The 19,885-nt window shown below is 38.2% G+C and overlaps 1 protein-coding gene and 5 non-coding genes across 8 annotated transcripts in view; 5 read left to right on the top strand and 1 right to left on the bottom strand.

The window, feature by feature from the left end:
• Positions 1-19,885, bottom strand: part of dennd5a (DENN/MADD domain containing 5A) — a 47,995-nt gene that overhangs the window by 25,232 nt on the left and 2,878 nt on the right. Inside the window, exon 2 of one of the 3 annotated variants that reach the window (XM_027153227.2) lies at positions 10,665-10,785. The exons of the other annotated variants lie outside the window; for them this stretch is intronic. The gene's annotated coding sequence lies outside the window, so the exon portion shown is untranslated. The remainder of the gene's footprint in view (positions 1-10,664; positions 10,786-19,885) is intronic. 3 annotated transcript variants of the gene reach the window in all.
• Positions 674-730, top strand: LOC113646789. Its single transcript, XR_003441531.1, has one exon. It is a non-coding gene; the product is annotated as a U7 small nuclear RNA (small nuclear RNA).
• On the top strand, positions 1,635-1,691 carry LOC113646791. Its single transcript, XR_003441533.1, has one exon. It is a non-coding gene; the product is annotated as a U7 small nuclear RNA (small nuclear RNA).
• Positions 2,180-2,236, top strand: LOC113646790. Its single transcript, XR_003441532.1, has one exon. It is a non-coding gene; the product is annotated as a U7 small nuclear RNA (small nuclear RNA).
• LOC113646788 lies at positions 4,709-4,764 on the top strand. The gene has a single exon (XR_003441530.1). It is a non-coding gene; the product is annotated as a U7 small nuclear RNA (small nuclear RNA).
• Positions 6,399-6,455, top strand: LOC113646785. The gene has a single exon (XR_003441527.1). It is a non-coding gene; the product is annotated as a U7 small nuclear RNA (small nuclear RNA).

Raw genomic sequence — 19,885 nt, 5'->3', positions numbered from 1 at the left:
GACATAGGGTAAAAAAATAAAATAAAAATTCATGTCGATTTCAGCAACAACAGCAAAAATTAAAAATAAATAAATATATAAATAAACACACACAAGAAGCCAAAACCTTACTTTTGTGGAAAACAAATTACAATTCCTTACAATTTACAAATGAGTTCAAAATCCTAGACCTAACCTAACATTACTCGCCTCTTCTAACTGTAACCAAAACAAAACAGATCAGATATACTTGTACATTTGCACAGAACAAACACAACAAGACACAACAGTGATATGAACTGGCGTCTCATCCTGGGTGTTAAGTGGTTACTGAAAAAGACTCGACACAAATCTAAACTCAAATAAACTAAAACATTTGGAGCCTGGTCATGTGGATATTTTTGTTAAGAAATAAAGTTAGAAGATATTTAGACATTTATTAGAAAATTGGGGGAAAATTCTGGAAAGAAAATCACCTAGGAATGTACACTATGGATCTTTAAAATAGTACCTCTACATATGTAAGTTGTCATTTCATAAAAGTACTATTCCTGTTATACACATTTATGTGGGCGGGGCTCTAAATGCCTTGTGAAATTTGCATATGACACGCCCACATCCATGTGCTCCCTCACCATCAGTGAGGTAACGTTTCGGAACAATCCATACTTCACTGAGGCCGTTATTTCATCAGGAAAATTTGCTCTTTTAGTATTTGTCCAGTAGGGTCCTGTATTGCTCAGGACCCCATCTCTTACTTGGTTTAAAAACAGATCTCTTCAATTTTCTTATTTGCTCTGAAATCCTTCTACAAAACTAAGATCAAAATCACCTAAAAACCTACACTATAGATCATTTAAAATAGTAATTCTACATATGAAGTTTGTTCTTTCATAATGACATACCTTTCCTGTTACACACTTTTTTGGAGGGGCGGGGCTTGAAAAATGTACATGTGACACACCAGGTCACCATCAACGCAACAACCTGGTAGAAAAATCACCACCTATACAAGGGGTTAACGTTGTAAGAAACTTTTGTAAAAAAAAAAATTTTATACAGCAAGCTGCTAAAGTTATAGCACTTGTTCTGGTATTTACGCAACAATTATACAAATTTATGTTTTCTCTCCTATTCACTTTGGTACCTGTAATTGTTGTTTACTTTTGCTGTATAATTTTAACTTATACTAAAAGGTATCTCTGGTCTAAACAATACAGTTTTTATAATTGCTGGTATAACATGTTAAAGAGACAAAAAGTGTTTACTAAACTCAACACAAAGCTGTGGTAAAAATGTCTTCTTGTTTGAACAAAACAATGGTGAAATGGTTATTTATAACAATGTAGTTCTGTTAGATTTGTCCCTGCTGTGGGTCCAGAATTTGTGATTAGATTTCAAATGTGATGTTTAACAGACAGGAATCTTTTATTTAAAGTCTTAAAGAATGATTTAATGACTTTCACTCATTCAATATAAATTTCTTAGGCTATAGATTATTCAGTTGAAAATTACAAGGACCTACAGCAAATACAACAAAGAAGGAAGATTGAAATGCCTTGTATGTGACACGCCCACATCCGTGTGCTCCCTCACCATCAGTGAGGTAACCTTTCAGAACAATCCGTACTTCACTCAGACCGTTATTTCATCAGGAAAATTTGCTCTTTTAGTATTTGTCCAGTAGGGTCCTGTAATGTTCAGGACCCCATCTCATACCTGGTTTAAAGATAGATCACCTTTCTTTATTTGCTCTGACAAAGTTTTTTTTTAAAGGGTTTTCCTTTCTTGCTGTTCATAGTCTTAAAACATTCAAAACAACTAATTTTCAATGCTTGAAAGCATTTTTGATGAACCACATAGTAAGCTTATTTACTTCTATCCTTAGAAGGATATCGGTCTGTATAAATAAGACTTTATGGCTCACACAAGCCACATAGACAGATTACTGTTACAGCTTTTGCTCCCAAGATTGCTTCTATTTAATGCACTTTTTGTACTTACTAATATATTAAACATGTCATGCACAGCCATGAAATATTATTTAGTTTTATGATAAAAGTCATTTTTGTGGCAGAAGAAAAATTGAAATGCCTTGTTAAATTTGCATATGACACGCCCACATCCATGTGCTCCCTCACCATCAGTGAGGTAACGTTTCAGAACAATGCATACTTCACTGAGACCGTTGTTTCATCAGGAAAATTTGCTCTTTTAGTATTTGTCCAGTAGGGTCCTGTATTGCTCAGGACCCCATCTCTTGCTTGGTTTAAAGACAGATCACTTTTCTTTATTGGCCCTGCTTGAAATCTTTAAAATTTCATTTTTGAAGCTTCTTGGATGTTCCTTTGCAAAACTAACATTTATACTGCGTTAAAAAAGAAAGTATCTTAGAAAGCACTGTGGTTTAACCCAGGGTCAAGAATCTCAGGCTACAATAGTGTTTTCTAAACCTGAAACTCACTAAAACTTGCATAACTAAAGACTGAAAAAAGAAGGGCTGCTTGGGTGTTACATAATAACGTGAATAAACAAGTGTACAGGCGTATCAAACATCTGACTGAGAAAATAACAATGATGTCTCCCAAAAATAACATGCCATCATCTATAGTAAAGTAATGGCTTTGATAGTGATAATGAAGGCTCATTAAATCTGACACACCCACTTCTTAACTCATGATGACGTTGTCATTATTATTACTGTGTACGTTGTAGAAGAATTGGCACATCAATGAGACTTTTATCTTGTTGGAAGATTTCTGTGTTTATCCAGAACAACCCTTGGTTAAAGCAACACAGAGTTTCAAATGGGCATGCTTTCTACGTACCATTGTTTTTTTAAGGGGTATTGTTTTCTTTAAGTCTTAGGACCATGACAGTAGCTGAGGCTGCATATGATACCACCCACATTGCTGTGGAGGTATATGGTAGATGACAAGTACAAAAAGATGCTGCGGGTCATCTGTAGGTCATCTGCATTGACTTTCAAACAATAATGAGTCATGTGACAAACCCACAACCAAATTCATCACTGAGGTTCCTTTGTAGAGCAAATCCTATTTCAATAAGATCTTTTATCCTGTGATAATTCAGATCCCCAACCACAACATTGTATTAAAAACAAACACAAAAGGACCTTATTATTCTAGCATTTGTTCCAATAACCCTAGCTTTCTCCTACAGCTTAATGCTTTTTCTATAACAGTCAAAGTCTCTAAAGAACTCTGACCGTAAGAAGAGTTTTATGTGCAGCATAGACTCACGATTATGGTATTATTAGTACGTGAGACGGAGAGTGTTTCGTTAAGCCTTGTCTTAACGCCTTCGCCTTGTGCATAAAACAGAGCTGCCAAGATTGCGCATGACTTAAACGCAGTCAAGTTTGTTTTTTTCCTTTTGTGCGTCGAAGTTTATTTTCGATCAGAAGCACAACTTGACAAGCTGACATGTTCTCTATGAGCGGAAACAGAAGCTGACACAAAAATGACAGCGGTATAGAACAAATACAAAAACGGCATGAGTCATCGCCTATGCTTTTGATAACGGTGAAGGTTGTAATTTGCATATGACATGCCTACAAACTTCAGCATCAATGAAGTAACCTCAGAACAATTCATACTTCACTCAGGGCTTTATAATAGGAGAGAAATAAATTTATTTCACTGATGGAGACTGAGATCTAGTTTTTCATTAAGGCTAAATGTAGGATGAAAGGTTCAAATATTTTAATTATATCAACTACGAATCTATTTCTAATAGATTAGAGTTTAGTATTGTTTAACAGCACAGTTCAGAATTTTATTAATTTTTAATTTTACTGATACAAAACAGGTCCGTTTGGAGAATTTTATTACATTTTGATTACCATATTTTTTTCTAGCATGTTTACACCCCATCCATCAGCGTGAATGGGCCACCACTGAACAATACATCTTTAGCAATGCAAATAATCCCCTGTATTACCAACGGACACAAATGGCCGAGGTCGCAGACAAGGTTAATTATAAAAACAATGCCACGGGCATTTGTGTTTCAAACTGCATTTAACATGGATGTCCTTTATTGTCCTTTGTATACAGTATCAATCTTTTAAAAAGAAAAAACAAAACTATGCCACACGTTTGGCCCAAATTGCACCATAATCTTTTAAAAATAAAATAAAAAAGGAAAACTAATATATTGCTTAGTTTAACAACGTAACTCACATAGTCACCGTCAACATAGCAAAGTTGCAGGATAACTAGCATTTACATAATGAGTTTGAAAGATTTTTATTGTCCAGTTGTATTTTTTAAGCCCCAAATTGAGCCTAATGATGGATATTTAAAAGCTATCCAAATTCTGCGAATAGATTTTGAAGAGCCTACGGTAAGAATGTCATTTAATTAACAAAAAAATGATAGTCATTCATAAAAACACTGTTCTGTTTGAGCTGTTCCTGTTAGTATTTGTGATTAGGTTTCAAGCGTGAACCTGTTAGTTTAATAAAGTTTATACTTGATTAGATTTTACATAAAAAGCTACCAGGACAGCTCTATTCGACTTCCTTAAGGTAAAGATGCTTCAGAAAAAAATTACAAGGACACACAGGAAATACAACAAAGATATGATTTGACAAGGATTAATTAAGACACGCCCACAACCTACGAACCACGCCTGTGCTCGCTCACCATAAGTGAGGTAACATTACAGAACAAACCCTAATTCACCGAGACCATCATGCAAACAGGAAAATTTGCTCTTTTAGTATTTGTCCAGTAGGGTCCTGTAATGTCAGGACCCCATCTCTTATCTGGTTTAATGACAGATCTATTTTCTTTTGCAGCTCAATCCTTCATGCTGTTTGTAGTCTTAAAAGCTTTGAAAGCAGCAATTTTTAAATGCTCAGAAGCATTTTAGCTAAAATGTACAGCAAGCTATAAGATTATTGTCCTGTTAGATGAGGCGCTACGACTCACACAAGCTACATAGACAGATTACAGTTATGGCTTTTGAGCTGTTAAGGAGGGTTTTTTTTGTTATCTTTTATAAATGTGTCATGCTTTAATGCACTGATTGTAGCTTAGTTGATCTGATTGTTTCTTAGATAGTTGCATAGTCTTAAAAGTGGTTAAGATTAAATGTCTGTAATAGGTCATCTCTACGGCAAGATTTTTTTTTTTGTTCCAGCCTTGGAAGCATGTTGGTCTGCGCAGATTAAGCTTTACGACTTGTACAAGCTTCATAAACAAGATTGGCCCTCATGTAGTAGTTATCGAAACTAAGTAGATCCAAGCTATATTGTTTGAAAGTTGCTGATAAACAGAAAAATGCAGCATCAAGGCTGAGTGGAGGCCAAGGCTGTAGTGCACAACACAATGGCAGCTGACGACTATGAACTCCCCAGACGACAGAGAAGACAATGAGGTCATCCTTAAAAATAATTTGGTTTGCAGTAACAGTAAAAACAAAAAGGGTCAGTAGGTAGGTCTATATTTTTTTTTTCAAGTTTGAATGTAAAAAAAAAAAGTATAATTTTGGTGATGGTGATTACGTAGGTATGACTTTAAACAAATTAGCATATTGTGATGTCACTGACTGGGTCTTCAACCCGTGCCTTCGGGCGCATCATTGCAAACCTTATTTTGATGCTGGGCACAGTTTTTCCAGAACTTCATGCCAAGTTAAAGCGGTGTTGAGCTGTTTTGATTAATTATTTAGATGTATTATGGCGCCCGGACCCGTTAATATTATTTTATTGCTTTTGTATTAGTTGTTTAAAGAGTAAAAAAAAAAGGTCGGTCTTAACGCAAACTTACAAGTCGGTTGGTCTTAAAGCAAAAAAAATAAATAAAAATTGAGTCTGTCCTAAATTGACAGGGTCGGTCGGGTTACAGCAAACAAGAATATTTTTAAGGATGGCCAGAGAGCAACAGAAGGGGTGGTGAAGGGCACATTTAATGGTTTCTTGTAAAAATGGGGCATGATGTCAAACATATGGAAACAGCTGTGAAATATCTAAAATCATTGTGCCCAAACACTAACACTAAATTGTCTTGAGTTAATCAGTTTAGACAATTTCTAATGACGACAAGCTTATTTACCATCTGTGGTCTTTTTATTCAGTAGTGAACAATGGTTCAACGTTCGGTCTGTAGAAAAACTTGTGGTTTGAGCTCCTTACAGAGTAGCCTATGACTTAACGTTAAAAGGTTGTGGGGAAATTACAGAAGAAGTCAGACAAATTTTTACTTTTGCTCATCTCGACTCAGTGCTGATGCTAATCACAGAAATGAAAAGTTTAAAAGAAAGGACGTAAGAAAGAAAGAAAGTAATATCTGCATAAGACACACCCAAAACTTTCACGACACAATCAGCCACCATCAGTGAGATGACATTACAGAACAATAGCTACTTCAGGGACGTTCCCATTTTGCTTGGAAAATTTGCTCTTTTAGTATTTGTCCAGTAGAGTCCTGAAATGTTCAGGACTCCATCTACTACCTTGTTTAAAGAAAGAATCAATCATGTTGTTGTGGCTTCTAAAGATTTTCTCCATGTTGTAGAAATTCTGAATATTCCTATAATGGTTTAGCTCACTTTGTAACAGTTCAGTGTATATATGTTAAATTGTGTGTATTATAGCTTGGAATTTTGTTTATTTATGTTTATCATCAGTCCATTATAATGCTGATCTACTGAATATCTACCCAATATACCCAAAACTTTGGGCATCACGAATGTTCAACGACAAAACAGTAAACTACTAACGTCGGACTGAAAATCTATCTATTGATTGACCCACAAAATGACGGACACCCCCTAGTGACCTGTGTGTCAACAAAGCGATTTGTAGCTCAGTGGTAAACACTTTGGACTACTGATAGCACTGCCAAGCTGCCACTGCTGGGCCTGTGAGTGAAGGTACTTTACCCTTAACTGCTCAGTTGTATAAATGAGATAAATTTCCTGTCACTTCTATAAGTCTCTCTGGATAAGAGGGTTCTGCCAAATACCACAAAAAAAAAGACTATCTACCACATAACTTATACTCTGAACATGTTTTACAGCTTTTAGTCTCTCGAACATTTGTTGCATTTGGAAAATTTAATTCAGATTCAAAGTGGCATAAAAACTAGACATGTTTATTAAGTCTGTGGCTTAGATTCATTCGTTTATACATGTGGTAGCTCAATATTTTAAGAACAACATTTATTGAGATGTCATAATGAGCGGGGCATAATGTAATCTGCATATGACACACCCACACCTAAATGTGCACAAGTTCACCATCAACATAGCAGCCTTAAAGAACAAGCACCACTTACTAGGTTTTACATTTGTTCTTTTAGTATGGGTTTTTTTTTTTTTTTAGAGTCTCAATGGTCTTAGGGTTCATCTATATTTGCTATTAGCTTGAGACTTCGGCAATAAAGATGTAATATGGATGTGTATAAATTACTGGAAGTTTGTAACCAATTTCTTAAGCAATCTAAGCCTTAGTAACAAATACACAGTAACCTAAGCATAGGTATAGCCTGCTTTGCTCTGTTAGAGGCAAATAAATGTACATGAAAAGGAAACATAATTGAGTCAATAACGTTTAAAGAGCGACTTACAATACAGCTCATTATATATAACTGAGCAATTAAGGAGTCCAGCAGATCGTAGTTCAACACCTTAAAGATGCCCTGCCACACGTATTTCATTACTTTTGTGGTAATGTCTGACATTTACCATGGACTCTAACATTTTTTTTTGTGGAAAGAATGCCTTGGTTACCTTGTTTCAAGCCATTCTAGTGTGGTATAGAAAGCCTGCAGGAAGACTCAGCTCAATTTGTGCCAGTTCTCATTAATACTCAATGAGCTATGCTGCTTGGCTCCGATTGGCTAACCGCTAGGATATGAGAGCGTGACTATTCATTCAAACAGCACAATAAGTAGCCTAGGCTAGAGGAACTTTGTTTACAATCACCTGGAATTGCGTCAGAATGGCTTCTTCAGGTATATTGACGTTCAGCTATCCTTGCTGTATAGGAAACTCACTGAGCTACACGAATTCTGGGGGCACGGTCTCAAGTGGGAGAGCTCATGAATAGTAATGAGCTCGATCATTTCTACGTCACACTGAGCAGCTTTTCTAACTGACCTGATTTCTCCGCTTATTTCTTTTAAGTGGCTAGAACTGACTGGGGAGGTAGCAGTTCATTTTCACATTCCCGACACAACACAAACACATATGGACCTAACACACATCAAAAAATACAAGTAAAAACGGTTTTGTGTGGAAGGGCACCTTTAACCACTAAGCTACCACATCCCCCAGACCACACATTATTACTAACTGCTCAGATTTTGTCAGATTGTAACAATGAAGGAACAAATCTACATTTGAAACCCCATCTTCAGATCCGTTCCTTAATAGGTGTCTCTGTCCGTTCAAACAATTAGAAGCCTACTCTTGCATGAACAAAGCACTAAAAACAGATGCTGACACAATGGGAGAAAGTATTGACTTGTCTAAACTTGACTTGACGTGACTCTGCCCATTAATCAATGTTCCAGTCAACACACCTCCACTGATTTCCCAGCTTAGGTTTCTAAACCTTCATTCACCTTTTCTACTACTTTTAATCTGTTCGGTTCATAAAAAACACTCTTCTCACCCATTACGCTTATGGTTCTTGCTGTACTGACTGTTCCTTGGATTTATTAGATCAGACATTTCAACACATCAGCCATAATGGTCCCACATGAAAACTCCATTTATTACCTTGCAGAACTTCAGTCCAACAAGATCTTAAGAGCTGTTTCCTAACCAATAATTTGACAAAGTGCTCTAAAGAAGAAGGCGTTCTCTGGTGGTAGCAGTACACTGTGCTCCTGGGAAATAAACAGGCTTGAAAGGACTGGAATGAGTTTGAGAAATGTGTATGAAGAAGTACAAAGCTTTAATAAGTTTTAAATCCCTACTTTTCTTTAACACTACCTACTACATGTTGTAATAAATACATTTTTCCAAATATACCCAAGATACTAAAACGGATTAACGGGATGTGGTAGCCTAGTGTTTAAGGTGTTGAGCTACCATTCGGAAAGTAATGAGTCCGATTCCTGCGTCCACCAAGCTGCCGCTGCCGGGCCCCTGAGCAAGGCCCTTAACCCTCAATTGCTCAGTTGTATAAAAATGAGATAAAATGTAAGTCGCTCTGGATAAGGGCGTCTGCTAAATGCTGTAAATGTAAATTAACAAATCCAATTTGCTTATTTAGTATATTTTTACAAAATTAATCTAGCTGAAAAGTGCTACCAAAAGTGTTTCTAAAAAGATTGCCAATGATCATGTTTAGCTATTATTTACTCTAAATTAGCAAAGCAGCTAGCAGACTCTGAACTCATTTAAAAACATATAGATGTGACGCTCTTTCATTGAATATATTGACCATTTTAAATAATGGCCTATTATTGATTAGGCTTATTATTATTTAAAATTTTTATTCATATCTCTTATCTTTTATCTTTATTTCTTTTTGATTATTATTATTATTATTATTATTATTATTATTTTGTTATTTATTTTTGCATATAAAGACCTGTAATTCCTATCTGAATTAATGGACAGCATGAAATCTAGGGATTTGTTGGTGAAGGTTGGGGGTTTGTTCAATGTGATTATATTGTGAAAAATTGGAAAAAATCAACAAAAATATTAAAACAAAAAAAACGTAGACTTCTTATTACACAGGGACAAAACTTTGATGTGTCTTTTAGTCCCTCTAACTTTGGCAATTGTATCCAAATATTATATAGGTGTGAAATTTGCATATGACACGCCTACTGCTTTTCACGAGGTATACATGGTCACCATAAGTGCAACAATATCACAGAACAACCACAATTCACGTGACTCGGCGATCTTATTAAAAAGTCTTGTACTTTGGGTTTTGTTTAGTAGCTAACTGGAGAAAGACGAGAATTATGTTGGTCTTAACTTTGCTTACTTTTTCTGGTTTTTTAGTTTGTTAAAAAGACAGATGCAGCGTATCACAGGTGAGGCATGATAGGGACGAATTTAGAATAATGTACACTTACATTATAGCATACTGTAAATGCTCCATGTTGTTCCTCATTGATGCGAAGCTTAGAAATACATTTGAATCTTGCTACAGCAATAATAAAGAATAATAACATTAAACTATAGAATTAATAACTTATTAAACTAGCCTAATTTATAAAGTGGTGAGTGGTCACAATACGATTTCTGCAATTTATGTATAAATACAAGATGGCGGCGTGTCCGTACGCAGCAGCCCACTGCTCTGCAAGATTTGGCGGCTATTTTTTGTGTGTGTTTATTTTTTTACTGTATTAGTTGTTTTGTACATATTCCCTCATAGGCATTTTCTTTCACAAGCACTTTTATCAGTGGACAGACCTTTCTGATCTCTTATTTATGCCAATAAATAATAGTCAATAGACTCTAGAAAGTGTTTTATTATTATTCACTTAATATTAAAGAAAGGGTTCAAAGTTCAACCACAGTGTGTCACAGGATTAATTCGCATTCGAATGGATCAAAATAAATACCAGAAATATTTAAACCATTAACGTTCATTGACCTAGTCATGACCAACATCTGTGGAATGAAGGTAGAATGCTTGATTGCTTTTACACTGCAGTATTCCAACAGCAAAGTGTGCTTACGGTTTCTCCTGAGCTCAGCAGAATATGTTATGAGGTAGTTAGTGATGTAAGAGAGTGACAGGAAGTGATGAGCCAATGGTGAAGCAGCTGGTATGACGTTTATGTAGCTTTTGTAGTTGACCTAGAAAATTACAAAATGTCATGTCATGTCATGTCATGTAGTGTTTGATAGTATTTATTCATTCATTGAAAATACATTTAGGGTTGTAGATATAAACCTTTTTTTTTACATACAACACCAATTGTGGTCATGATCACTATTGGAATAACACTAACCCAATTTAAATCACAGTAACGTGAGTAAAGCATAGTTTTATAGCTTCTCGTAAATTTCTGGTAGAATATAAGAATCTAAAATACATAGTCATTGTTATGTGTCAAATTGTGTCTAAACAAAGGAAAGTCTACAATTCAGGCCATTTCACCTCGTAATTTAGAAAGAAAACCTAATTTGAGACTAAACAAAAACAGTTTAGAGATGGGTTAAGAGCTTCTTTCACATGCACATCATTAACTGAGCAGCAGGAAAGTAAAGAGATGCACTTGAACCAGTGATGTCACTGAGAAAGGCCAGCAGGGGTGCATGGGAAACTCCAGGGGGGGTTACGCATTTAAATGTGCTGAGCCCAGCTGTGCGACTCAATGTGCTAAAGGCCTGGTGGTGCAAACAGGATGTGAGCCAGCCAATCACGGCTTCCAGGCAGGAGGCGCCCCTTATACATACGCTAATAAGGCTTTCACGCTGTGCCCAGTCATTGCAGAGAAAGGGGATGCTTTGTCGATAGCTCTGAAGTATTTGGAATTCTAATTTTTAATCCTGATAATCTGGGTTTCTCTCTCTCTCTCTCTCTCTCTCTCTCTCTCCCTACACATATTAATTCTCCTCTTCCTACCTGACCGATCTAACCTGATGCCGGCTGTAAAGTTTCCCTTGTCTTCACACACACACACACACACACACACACACACACACACACACACACACACACTAAGGAGGGTGGTTAGAATTGTCTGGTTGTCAAGTTTTAAAATCCACTGTTAAATGCCACTTTCCTAACAACAAGCTAAAAGAGCATAGCATGAAAGAAGCCCTTCCCGAGACGCTCGTATATACGCGGTGCGAAGCATCATTACAACACTGGGTATTGTGTGTTGTAGTCATTTGGGACTACAGAGTGTCCTAAAAGTCTACATACACAAAGGAAATTAACAGCTTCTAGCAAATATTAGCTTTACACAAAAATCATAATCTGTATAGCTGCCATTTCTTTAAACGTTCGCTCCGAGTCTGGTTTGCGACGACTTCTTCATCTAGTCATGAAAATGATTTCAATACAATCTTCTTCTTGAAATCTGTCTGAAAAATACATAATAAAAAGTAGGTATGAAAATGTTTTGGTGAATATTGGTGTTAATTTCCCTGCGAATTGAGACTTTTGGGACACACTGTAGGATGAACCATATTTTCATGAAGGGTGCCAATAATTATGTAGGGCACTGTTCTTTTGAAATCGCAAAGCTGTGTATTTGAATGTATATATATTTCAACCAAAGACGGCACCAGAGGTACGCCGCTCTTAGTAGTAACCATGTTATTTTTCTCTCATGTCCCCTTATCTACTGGAAGCATCATCCCACTCCTTTTGTGGTGCATGATGGGACAGGTTCTTGTGAAGCATCCACTCATGTACATGTCATTTGTTTTGCAAATAGTCCGTTTGGTTTCTCACACTGTGAATGACAGTAATGTGATGACACTCAGTAATTGTCTAAAATAGCCCATTTGAGACACAGCCAGAATCCGTCCAGAAGCCGAATTGAAATCGACTATCTCTGTTGAGCAATTTTACAGAAGCCGTTCAAGACCCTGTTACGTCTATCGTCAAGCCTTGACGTGAATAGACACTGTGGGAAAATAATGACTACGCCGTAGCAGGTTTTTTTTTTTCACCAAGGAAAAAAACAGCTTTATGCAATCTGAGACAAAGTCAAACCTGCACATCGATATAAACCTGTATTCTTACATCGATTCTATAAACACCCCTTAAAACACCTCTTCTATATTATTTCTGAGTCTGCACACACACACACACGCACACACACGCACACACACGCACACACACGCACGCACACACACGCACGCACACGCACGCACGCACACGCACGCACGCACACGCACGCACACACACGCACGCACACACACGCACGCACACACACGCACGCACGCACACACACGCACACACACGCGCACACACACGCACACACACGCGCACACACACACACACACACACACACACACACACACACACACACACACACACGTTTATTTAGTGTACACAGATGTGCCTCTATTAAGACGTCCGTTTGCGCCGAATTCTTTCAACTGGAACGAGAGGCAAAACTGGTCATGTGGAGATCAGATGTGGAAAGAGAGAGAGAGGTTTTTCCTCATCGGAGAGCTGTAAGTCCAAAACTGTATCTGCAGTGAGTTGAGGCGTATCATAGAGACACCCCTGCACCAACAGAGCTGGCTTTGTGGAGCGGTTTTCAGTGGGATTGAGAGCACTTCCTTGCCCCTACGCAGTGTGGGAGGAAGAGAAAAAACAGAATGAGAGCTGCTCTCAATGTTCTAGCGGACGTCACCGACTTGGCTAGAAGAGAGGGAAAGTGGGTTTGTGTAACGCCAAAAAAGAAGAAGAGGAAGAAGAAGAACCAAGTATTATTAAACACTCTATTTGCAGATCATTTCAGCTACAAGAGTTACGTTCTGTAGCCATAGCCGTGTACGATCTCGATCGGTTGTGTGACTAAACTGTGAATTCCTGACCTTTATATACACATATTGTGTATAACCTAATTTGGGTAAATTAGGGTGTGTTCAAAAATGTTCCTAAAACAGACCGGCATTAAGCTGTAATTAGAAATGGGGCTTCAATCAGTTCGAGAGATGCACGTGGGCCAACCTTACAGCTGAGACATATTAAGCATGTTTATCCTGCTCTTGCTACAGTAAACATCTCAAGCACCTGTGTGTGTGTGTTTTTTTTGTGTGTGTGTGTGTGTGTGTGTGTGTGTCTGTAGTTGTGGCTATGTGAATGCAGTCGTGTCCTGGGGAATGTACGAAATGCACAATCTGCATAAAATACAAATTTCAATACAGAAATTTGAGCGGGGGGTGGGGCACAGTGGCTTAGTGGTTAGCACGTTCGCCTCACACCTCCAGGGTTGGGGGTTCGATTCGCGCCTCCGCCTTGTGAGTGTGGAGTTTGCATGTTCTCCCTGTGCCTCGGGGGTTTCCTCTGGGTACTCCAGTTTCCTCCCCGGTCCAAAGACATGCATGGTAAGTTGATTGGCATCTCTGGAAAATTGTTCGTAGTGTGTGAGTGTGTGAGTGAATGAGAACATGTGTGTGCCCTGTGATGGGTTGGCACTCTGTCCAGGGTGTATCCTGTCTTGATGCCCTATTCAGGCTCCCCGTGACTCAAGAAGTTTGGATAAGCGGTAGAAAATGAATGAATGAATGAATGAATGAAATTTCTCTACTAAATAAAGTCTACTAAAGGTGGTAGAGCATTTTCTTATTTAGCTCCCAAACTTTGGAATAGTCTTCCTGATAGTGTTCGGGGCGCAGACACACTTTCCCAGTTTAAATGTAGATTAAAAACTCATCTCTTCAGTCAGGCGTACACATAATACATCCCATAATATCATGCACCAGTATATCAGACCAGCACATTTTTATGAACAGCAGATATGTTAATCCCTTTCCACTGCTTCTCTCTTTGTATCCATCCCGAGGCATCCAGACACTGTACCAGCTCCCAACGTCCTCTGTGGGACGAAGCCTTTGGACGTCCACTGAGCCGAGGCCAACTCTAAGAATCCTGAGACATCTCCAGTTAGACTCTGTGGTACTCAGGAGATCAGAAGTCCTTGAACCTCACACCAATACAACATTTAACTGACTGTATATTACAATCACACCCCCAGTGTCACCCATATGAGGATGGGTTCCCCTTGAGTCCGGTTCCTCTCAAGGTTTCTTCCTTACCAATTTAAGGGAGTTTTTCCTTGCCACTGCTGCCTGAGTCATCTCAGACTTGCTCATAGGGGAATAAATACATACACACTGTGAACTATATACATCTAATAATAATCTAGAATTTTTATTCTGTTAATTCTTATTTCTTTTATTATTCGTTATTTCCTTTATCATTAATTATGTCTACCTTCTGCTCTATGTTTATGTTCTGTAAAGCTGCTTTGAGACAATGTCTATTGTAAAAAGCGCTATACAAATAAACTTGAATTGAATTGAATTGAATTTGAGCTAGTGGTTTAACTCAGTAGTTAAGATGCTGTTCAAATCCCATAACCACCAATCTGCCACTGCTGGGTCTCTGAGCAAAGCCCCTAACCTTCAACTATCCCACTGTATAAATGTGATTAGTGGCAGTGGCTCTGGATAAGGGCATCTTCCAAATGTGCAATCTTTTGTGCTATTAGATGCCACCTGGGATTTTGTGGGCAAATACAAAATGTCATCATCACACTGAAATGATGAACGGTAATATAATCGGATTTCCTACGTCGCTCTACGTCATTCAGTCTAGTCATTAGGAACTTGTTTATTTTAAGTTCATTTTAAGCAACAAAATCATGTTTTTATTTTATTTATTCCTCTATTAGATGTGTCAGAAACTTGGAACAGTAAGAGATACAGAAGTGACGTTACATCTTCTGACACAAGAGCGTCTTCTAGTTGGAGGGTTTGTGCCTTTTCTTTAAACAGCCATTTGTTTTGTTTTGGTTTTACCTTGAAGACGGGAAGACAAAGAGCAGTTGGTGGAAGAATGACTGTTTCTAGCTGCTGGAACAAACATTTTTCTTTAACTTTCATGGGCATGTGTCGTTCTATAATAAGTAAAGTTTCACTAGCGCTGGGAAGCCGCCATGGCAGAAGAGGCACGAAAACATTAAGATTAGCCGTTATTCAATAAAATGAAACTTATTGTGCCTAGAATATAAACATTTAGGAATGTGTTGTACATCCAAAGCTCTGCCTGCACATTCTAAAATTACAATCCTGATGATTACTAACAGTTATTTAAAACACAGCCATGAGTATTTATTCAGACTCTAATCACTAATTAATAACAAATAACGAATTCATGTGCTACTTTTATGTGATTCAACGTATGCACGCCGTACCTGTGAGACGTACTGATATGTGCAACCTTTATGAACAACCCAGTGTGCGCGCCATCGGCTTGTATCGTTAAACCACAGGTTTTACCAGTACAGTATTGTTTACTGCAACGAGTGACCCAGATTCTTAATGCTCGTTACACTTTGTCACACAAAAGTCATGCAGGTTTCAGGAAAGCGTCTGGACTCCACCGAAACGCACTGCTGCAACGTTGCCAAGAACCGCATTAACCCCCTAAAACACGCGTGGCATTCACACTGATGCAATGAGTCACCACAGGGGAATGCAGACAGCATAGTGAACGTGACAGCGGGACCGTGTCGAGTCGTGCACAACGTTCCTGTCTCAACTGAGCACAAGATAATCTGAGACACCTTAACAGAGCTGAAGACATGAAGCAATTTGTGGTATAAATCAGGCACTTGGTTCAAAGACAAAGTGTGACAGGCTAAGTGGAAAGTAAAAAAAAAAAAAAAAGGGAAGGATGTGATGTGTTTAAGTAGAACGTGCAATAGTTCATCATGCATGTCTCCTCTTTACACTGAGCACCGAGAGCGACGACCGTCGGCAAAGAGGAAGCAGCAGGCTGATTTTCAGAATTGCCGTTTTTTTGCAATTTAATTCTTTGACAATTCAGAATATTTTTCAATTTGTAAATGTACAGTAACAGGAGCAGGTTTGTTCATCCTGTGAAAACTTGATGGCCATTTACGTAACACAGTGTACGGTATATTGAGTGTAGTATTCACCGTATTTTCAATTCCTAAATTATTGGCACCCTTCAAAAGAATGCCTGTTATTTATAGCACCGTACACATTGAACGAGAATAAAGACACAGTGTTTTAAAAACATTCGAGGTTAACCTTAAAACGTCCCTAAAATGACGTGACATACGGCTAAGTACGGTGACCCATACTAAGAATTCGTTCTCTGCATATTGACCCATCCAAAGTGCACACACACAGCAGTGAACACACACCGTGAACACACACCTGGAGCAGTGGGCAGCCATTTATGCTGCAGCGCCCGGGGAGCAGTTGGGGGGTTCGGTGCCTTGCTTAAGGGCACCTCAGTCGTGGCCGGCCCAAGACTCGAACCCATAACCTTCGGATTACGAGTCAGACTCTCTAACCATTAGGCCACGACTTGACAAAAATATAACCTCAGAAGCATCCAGAAAAGTCAGAAACAGAATCATGTCAATCTCCAGGTTGAAATTTCATGAAACCGTGCTGTCTGAATTAAAGAAAGAGCAAAGAACCTTTCAAAATGTTCCATGTTGAGATGTTTCAAGACCTCCAACCTTATTAGACATCACAGGAATGATAGCATGATGGTGATATACAACTTGTATAATGTATATTTTTTATCATTTTATCGAGTGCACATTTACAAATAAATAAAGTGTGTCATGGGCTTTTGATAAAGTACGGTGGTGGTGTAGTGGTTTGGCACGTGGTTAGCACTGTTGCACCTCCAGGGTTGGGGGTTCAACCTTCCGCTTCCATCCTTTGTGTGTGGAATTTGCATGTTCTTCTCATGCTTCAGGGGTTTCCTCTCTCAGTCCAAATACATGTGTTGTAGACTGATTTGCATCTCTAAATTTCCTGTAGTGTGTGTGTGTGTGTGTGTGTGTGTGTGTGTGTGTGTGTGTGTGTGTGTGTGTGTGTGTGTGTGTGTGTGTGTGTGATTGTCCCCTTCATTAGGTTGGCACCCTATCCCATTGGCACCCCTAGGGTTCCATAGGACAGGCTCCAAGTTCCCCAAGAGCCGATGAAGGACAGGTTTTACACAAAGTTATTAAACAACAATCTCTGGATTACAGCTTATTTCTCGGTACTACTCTGATCAAGAACAGAGCACATGAGGAAACAACAGGGTGATTCATCGAGGTAAAGTTGTGAGGAAATTTTCTGGACAGAAGAAAAAAAAATTGCCCTGAGCAAATGTTTCACATGTGAACTGAATTTTAAAAGTCCCAATTACAGAAAAAATAACAATAAGGGTCTGAAATGCATGAAAGTGGTAATGAGTCATGACTGCATTTAGCACCTTGCTCAAAACTCGCCAGTGATGCAGTGAACAAAGACCGAATTAACAATGCAAGTTTCACTCACAAGTGGGTTGTGAGTTGGTCTCCAGAGAAGATCAGAAACTAAGGACACAAAGAACTCTTGGCTCAAGCAGTTAAGCTTCTGGGTTGTTGATTGGAGGATCAGTATTCAAGCCCCAGCACTGTCAATCTGCCACTGTTAGGCCCTTAACCCTCACTGCTCCATCATATCATGACTGACCCTGTGCTCTGGCCCCAAGCTCAAAAGTTGGGACATGTGAAGAAAGACACTGTACTGCAATGTATATACAGTATATGACACAAATAAAGGCCTTTCTGTTTTGTAGAAATAGCTGTTATTTTCCTCAGGATTTCAGTGATTTCAGTATAAGCTTAATGCTGCATTTGAATAAAACCAATAAACTGGAATTTCCTGCCTTAGACTGGGAAAACCCATCGAAAACACCACATCGACTTGAAATTTCTAATCAGAAACACAGATATCGATCAGGCGATGTCAACTCAAAATGGCAGCCGAAAGAAACAACGGTAAACAAAGCCATGATTCGTACCTTTAAATGCCTCCTGTTTAGAAAAAAATGTTCTGTAGAACAATTAACATAAAGCCATGTATGAGCTTGTACAGTCTGTTACCCTGACTATACAGTAAATTATACATCACTCATCATTGCTAGCTAGCTCGCTTGTTGCTTCCCAAAAAAAAAAAAAAAAAAAAAAAAATGAACATTTGAGACGTCTATAGTTTTTCTCCCCACTTTGTAGCTCGTACACACAGAGGTCAAAAACAATGTAATACCGCTTTTGAGGTAAAACAGCACAGTTCACGCTTGGTAAATGTAGCTACAGAAATGTAAGAATTTAATCAACCGTACAAGTCAAAGAATCTTAAGCATTAATCGTGATCTCAGTTCTAAGAAATAAAACAACAACAAACAAACAAGGGATCTTTCGGCAAATCGTTAAAATGCATTTACCACCTAACGGTTTGATCGGCTACATTTCCATTTCCATTAACCAAAAAACAGTATTATTTATACGTGTATTACAGTATTAATGTTAAAGGCAGGGTCTCCGATTTTTGAAAGCCAATTGACATTTGAAATCACCAAAACAAACACGCCCCTAACCCAAATGGTCCTACTTCTTGCCTTATCGTAAGCCTTTCTTCGTTTTTATCCTCCATGTCAATGTTAAAACCGCTTTCTGCTGATGTCACACATGAACATGATCTGAATGCTCTCTCCGCCGCATATTGACAAGCCCCACCCCTTTCTGCTCATTGGCTACACGTTTGTTTTGATTTTTGCTTTGATTTTTGTTTATTATTCGGCCCGACTCAGTTTTCTGAAGCATTTCTCAAAAATCGGAGACCCTGCCTTTAATGAAGAATAAGGAATCAGTGTAAGGAAAGTATAAAAGCATCTCCTTTTTCATACAGAGAGAGAGTCAACAACAGCCCAACAAAGGCTGCTGAAATTCCCTGGGGAACAACTGAGCAGTTAATGACATCTCATGAGATTCTGCCTAGAAGTTGTTTCAGTTGAAACTCATCGAAAAAAAAAAGGCCTGACTTTCTGGGAAAGTATTTTTTCTGGACAGTGAAAGAACAGTAAGAATTATTCACATGGATGTGATTTTCATGTATATTATTCTGTGTGATTTTTTATGTATACTACTCAATGTATAAGAGACAAATAAAGAGCTGTTCAAACCACAATTGTACAAGTAGTTTTACTGAAAATACTTAAATGCTGTATATCTTTAGTTTCTCAACTCGAGTGATCAGATGACCTGCAGTTTGCTCTTCCACGGTTTCTTCAACAAACGTCGCAACAAACGTGACCCAACTCACAAAAGGCTTAATAAGCAGAGTCAATTTTATTTTTTGTTGTAACCAAATGCAACGCATGAACAAGCTTATTATTCATGAATTACGT

The sequence above is a fragment of the Tachysurus fulvidraco genome, chromosome 2 (assembly GCF_022655615.1).
Source record: "Tachysurus fulvidraco isolate hzauxx_2018 chromosome 2, HZAU_PFXX_2.0, whole genome shotgun sequence".
NCBI lineage: Eukaryota > Metazoa > Chordata > Actinopteri > Siluriformes > Bagridae > Tachysurus > Tachysurus fulvidraco.
Note: the sequence above shows the minus strand (reverse complement) of the source record. Positions and strands in the feature narration are given on the sequence as shown.